This window comes from Hesperophylax consimilis, chromosome 17 (assembly GCF_061612785.1).
Source record: "Hesperophylax consimilis isolate HC1 chromosome 17, BYU_Hcon_1.0, whole genome shotgun sequence".
Classification (NCBI taxonomy): domain Eukaryota; kingdom Metazoa; phylum Arthropoda; class Insecta; order Trichoptera; family Limnephilidae; genus Hesperophylax; species Hesperophylax consimilis.
The window spans coordinates 16,024,896-16,031,250 of NC_142852.1; the positions used below are offsets into that span (position 1 = coordinate 16,024,896).

At 37.9% G+C, this 6,355-nt stretch overlaps 1 long non-coding RNA gene across 1 annotated transcript; it reads left to right on the plus strand.

The window, feature by feature from the left end:
• The first annotated feature begins 1,019 nt into the window (after positions 1 to 1,019).
• LOC149416091 (uncharacterized) lies at positions 1,020 to 2,682 on the plus strand. The gene is made up of 3 exons (XR_016303685.1): positions 1,020 to 1,177; positions 1,294 to 1,576; positions 2,164 to 2,682. It is a non-coding gene; the product is annotated as an uncharacterized LOC149416091 (long non-coding RNA).
• Positions 2,683 to 6,355: the final 3,673 nt, after the last annotated feature.

The following is a 6,355-nucleotide window of genomic DNA, read 5'->3' on the forward strand; positions in this document are numbered from 1 at the left end:
GGGTGATCACATTTTATGAATATTTCTTTGAATTTTCTCTTGACGGACGATGAAACAACCCAATTTATGGAAAATTTAGTGGATTGACGTTGTGATGACTTTCTCACACGTGATTTTTTCCGAAACAACTCGCCCTAAGATTTAGTTTTTTCTTCCGGCGGAATTATTAAAAAATTGTTTTCTATGTATAAAACGATAGCTTGATAGAGCGTGACGCTTTGTAGGTACAACGTGAATTGTTACTGAATACTTATATTTAAATATTTAAAGATCCATTGTTTGAAAATTACTGTATTTTTTTATGTGTTTCTAAAACTATTAGCACACACGACGATGTGAGCTAACTTAAGATTAATAAATAAATAAATTCCCATGAAAAATAAATTGCGTTGAACTGAAACGATGCATTGAATACCTAAAGAGATTTAGGGATAATAATGGACTGCGCGACGTTTTTCAGCTCAGACAAAAATTCCATCTGTGACAGGTACAAACTTGAAGGATGCATCCCAAGATTGATTCAACCCTTCACATCCGCATTTGTAATTAAAATATTTGTTCGCTCAATATTAGAATTTGTATTAATGATTTGGAACACGCAATATAATGCTAAGCAAATAAATAGTGTTGCTTTATTTATTTTTCGGAATAACTTTATTGAGTAAAACCTCAAATTGTAATATTTAAATATTGCTAATGGGACCCTAAGGGTCCCATTAGCGCAGTTGGTAGATCATTGTCCCGGAAAGACAAGGGTCCTGGGTTCGAGTCCCAGATGTGACCGTTTCCTTTTCTGATTTTTCTGTTTCAGATTTTCGTTTAAAAATCTCTAATATTGTCTTCAATATTTAAATTTACATAGTGTTGCCATTGAAAGAATTATGAACGATTTGAGTGCTGCCATATATATATTTCTGAGTACTTTTGACTTATCCGCTATTATCCGTTTTGTCTTTGGTGTTAATTTTCTATGGCATTATTTTACCTGCCTGTCATCTTTTTTCTAATGCCGAATTAACTACTAACATTATCACAAATTAATATTCTGTTAATTAAATTGTAACTTCGTGAGCCTTTTATTCAATTCACTATAACGATTTGTAAGCACAACAAGACTTGACATTCTAAAATCGTTTGTTTAGATCTTAGTCCTACGTTTGGTACCCATCTCAAAAAAGTACGTCGCACACAATCTTTGAGGCCCGGTATATCAGCAGATCCGTAACCTAGCTACATACGACAATCCTCGTTCAAATTTAAGTATAATACATCGTCCACTCAATCCTTTTCCAGAATAGCAGTGTACCTGAAATGGATCTTGTGACCTCAGACGTCTGTGTCATAAAGTCCGAACCGGAGACAATCCCCGAGAAAGAAAGTCCAACATCACATCATGAAGCAATATTGCAGTTCGGGATAGTCAAACGAGAGCCCAAATATACTACTGCGATCAAGTGTGAACCAGGAACTCTAGCGGCAGTGGAATATGTGCAAGAATGTGGCGCACACTCTGAAATAGATATTGACTATCCTGATATCAAAAAGGAATGTTTTGAAAGGATTGACCAAAGTCTTGGTAAGCTATTTATTCATTCTTCCGGTTGCATCTCTTGTTAGAGGTTAGTTTACCCTGCAGACTTTAGCCGGGAACAGCGCAATATAAAGTGGTTTGAGCTATCTTTCAATTGGTAACTCGTTCAATTATTATTTTATTCATATAAAGCAATCACTGCGATAGATTATACGTAATTTTAATAAGAATAATTCGAACATACGTTATATTTCATAACACCCTGATTGAGGTTCCCTGGTTGGCTTATATATTATACTCAATTCAAGTTGTATTCAAAGTAGGTTATTTTGTTCTAATTATAGTTTTATTTTATTTTTTATATTTTTAACGGGTTTTGTTTATCTGATGTAGGACCTCTACCTTTCTCACCCTACCTGTCCAGGATGTTTTTAAATATGCTATGGTAGATCTTTATTTCTATAGCCCTTCTTTTAAATAAATGTTCTTCCGTATAAATGCTTGGAAAAGTTACCTTGCTACCATATCAGGCAAAATAATTGATTTCGTACATATAGGTCACATGAGCGCTTTTGCATTTTTAAACATGTATAAAATAACCACGAGTCTATTACTCTTTTCTGTGTTTTCAGATTTAGTTTCGTCGAAAAAATCTATAAATGGTACAAAACACTGGGATTCAGAACAATCTGTCACAAGGAAGAAAGTATTTTCCTGTCCTTCTTGTGCGTACAAGTGTGGGAGTAGTTGGCATCTGGTTTCACATATGAGAACCCACACTGGAGAGAAACCATTCTCTTGCCTGGAATGCACGTACAAGTCCTCTGAAAAAAGCAACATGGTTCGACATGCTAGAACCCACACTGGAGGGAACCCGTTTTCATGTTCGGAATGCTCTTACAAGTTCTCTGATCACGGCAATATGGTTGCTCATTCTAGTACCCACACTGAAGGGAAACCATTCTCGTGCTCCAAATGCGCATTCAAATGCTCTAACAAAAGAAACTTGGTTTCTCATACTAGAACCCACACTAGAGAGAAACCATTCTCGTGCTCGGAATGCACGTACAAGTGCTATCGAAAAACAAATCTGGTTTGTCATACTAGAACCCATACTGGAGAGAAACCATTCTCATGTTCAGAATGCACCTACAAGTGCTCTCAAAAAAACCGTTTGGTTCGTCATACGAGAATGCACACCGGAGAGAAACCATTCTCATGCTTGAAATGCACTTACAAGTGCTATGATAAAGGCAGATTGCTTTCTCATAGAAGGACACACCACGGTGAGAAAACGTTCTCATGCTCGAAATGCAAGTACAAGTCCTATAAAAATAGCCATATGGTTCGTCATGATAGAATTCATACTGAAGAGAAACCGTTCTCGTGCTCGAAATGCCCCTACAAGTGCTCGCAAAAAAGATATTTGGTTTCTCATTCTAGAACCCACACTGGAGAGAAACCATTCTCGTGCTTAGAATGCGCGTACAGGTGCTTACACAAAAGAGATTTGGTTTCTCATACTAGAACCCACACTGGAGAGAAACCATTCTCGTGCTTGGAATGCACGTACAAGTCCTCTACAAAAAGCCTTTTGATTCGTCATACCAAAACCCACACTGCTGAGAAACCTTTCGCGCTCTCGGAATGCATATATTCTCGTAATTGCAGTATGCCTCTTCATGCTAAAACTCACATTTGAGCGTAACCGTCTTCTGGTATGTTCAATAAAATATGTCATTTACGACAATTCATACACAATTTCATTTCAAGATGTCACTTTCTTCTTCTGGCTTTATTTTAAAGTTTAACGGTATAAACACATATTCCCTTATCCAATTTGATAATCTTGGTGTGCCCGAAATCTTGATCGCTATTCGTGGTGTATCTTTCTCTAACACCTACATTGATGATTTTGGAGAATTTCAACTTTTTTGATGGATCAAATCACTGGAGTCACAGGCAACGTTTTTAACGACTTCGTGAACTTTTGACTGTCGTTTAGAAATTAACATGTCCGTTTTGAATGTTTCAAAGTTAATAAAAATGTTTTATTTGATAAAATGATGATGGTCACTGATTTTTTGTTTGTTTAATCCTGCTCTTCATTCTTAAATTTTCAGGTTTATATTTCTTGTTTATTGGTCATACAAGTAAACCAGAAATACACTTTTGTTTCGTTTTGAATAAATATACGATTATATGTATGAATTAATGTTTTTTGTTTGTTTCCTATAGAAATTAGCTAAAATTCAACACATAATGGATGTGCTTAAGTTAATTAAAATTCTAAAAAGCGCCTAAATTTTAAAGCCCTAACGTTCGCGCTCTGCTTTTGTTAAAATTATATAAAGAGTTTCTTAAAACAAAACTAAATTTTAATTATTCGAATTCTGATTTAACACACCGCGAGTAAACACGCAACCTTGGATTCTGCAGATTTGAGAACCAATCCAGCCAGAGAAGCAATCATCCAGCCAGCAATCCACTTAAATTGGCAATAATTCACACACCTCCAAAATTAATGTCAACCTACGTTTAAAAAAATCAACGATGACCCGTAAATGATTCAGCAGAATGATTGAGGTAACGGTAATCCGGTGCCAGAGCACAACCCTAGAGGCAGTATCCTGGTTCAGATTCCGTTTGTAAGTAATTTAAATTCCATTCAAAATAATTTAGACTCACGAATGTCCAGTATTACAATTACAATCGTTATTTATTGAAAATCGAACATTATTGTTCCATAATTTATGTAAGCTGATGTACACATTATCAATAACTTGAAATAAAACAACTAATCTTGATTAAAACCATCATGTCTGTAAACGGTAAAGCGCGAGAAAATGTGAATTTGAGAATACTATAATGACCGAGCAGCCGCCGACCGAGACACCCTGAACGTGAGATTGCAGCCGGCCGAGGCAACATGACTGCATCCACTCCCTGGACATCCTCATTCATAGCCCCCGTATATCATCATCCACTCCCTGGACATCCTCATTCATAGCCCCCGTATATCATCATCCACTCCCTGGACATCCTCATTCATAGCCCCCGTATATCATCATCCACTCCCTGGACATCCTCATTCATAGCCCCCGTATATCATCATCCACTCCCTGGACATCCTCATTCATAGCCCCCGTATATCATCATCCACTCCCTGGACATCCTCATCCATAGCCCCCGTATATCATCATCCACTCCCTGGACATCCTCATTCATAGCCCCCGTATATCATCATCCACTCCCTGGACATCCTCATTCATAGCCCCCGTATATCATCATCCACTCCCTGGACATCCTCATTCATAGCCCCCGTATATCATCATCCACTCCCTGGACATCCTCATTCATAGCCCCCGTATATCATCATCCACTCCCTGGACATCCTCATTCATAGCCCCCGTATATCATCATCCACTCCCTGGACATCCTCATTCATAGCCCCCGTATATCATCATCCACTCCCTGGACATCCTCATTCATAGCCCCCGTATATCATCATCCACTCCCTGGACATCCTCATTCATAGCCCCCGTATATCATCATCCACTCCCTGGACATCCTCATTCATAGCCCCCGTATATCATCATCCACTCCCTGGACATCCTCATCCATAGCCCCCGTATATCATCATCCACTCCCTGGACATCCTCATTCATAGCCCCCGTATATCATCATCCACTCCCTGGACATCCTCATTCATAGCCCCCGTATATCATCCTCTACGACGACGGCAAAATCTTCCCTCAGGGAAGCATCCACTCAACCGATAAAGGAGGAAGAACCTGTTCTGCAATTCATCAGCTCCATCATCACCTAAACGCGTAACGTAATCCTTCATTATCTACACCAGCAAGTCATCAGTTCCATTATTTTGCAAACAAAACAATCGCAAATTCCAAAATTAAGAATTCAATATAAATTTTTTTCAAATAATATTTTTGCATTTAAAAACATCGTCATAACATATCGCAAAATTTAAAAATAAAAGTCATAGTGGCTAGCGATATTAGCTATCGCAAATCTAACATTAACTTTTGTAATAACCGCGTATGGTACGAAATTAATGGATGACATTAATTAAAAAAAAAAACAAAAAATTTACAACAATTTAGATTTTGAATTATTTATATTTTACGCAGCTATTATAACCCTTTGCAACATATTTTCATCACATATTCGTGAAGAAACACAAACATCTTCAAACAACAAGGAAAAATCAACCAATATGGAAACATCAGTTAATTCCGTAGCAGTGAAACTGCCCGTATATTGGCGAGATAACATAACCCTTTGGTTCGGGCAGGCAGAATACCAATCTACAAATTCAAGAGTGATTTTACAAAATAAAATATTATTGTCTCCGCCTTGGACGCTGAGACCATCAAATATGTCAGCGACATAGTCATCAAACAACCTACATCGGATAAATTTTCATTCTTGAACACAACACACATTGAAAGGCTACAAGACTCCGAAGAGAAACACATCACGCGCCTACTTATCGGATTACATATTGATGACCGAATACTAACCATCACTTAGGCATATGGTCGAACTAGCAGGTCCTGCAGAGAGTGCCATCATCAGAATACTGTGGCTCCAGAGTCTTCCCCAACATGTACAAACCATTCTCTCAGCCCTGCCGGATGACAATCTGTTCCAGCTGGCATCGGCAGCAGACAAGCTACTTGAAGTTGACCAGAAAACAGAATGCGGTGCAGATACCTACTAGCATCAGAAAAAAAAACAAATGATCTCCTCCAAACAACATTTCCTACCTCGTATTGAACAACCCCTTCTACGCATGTTAAA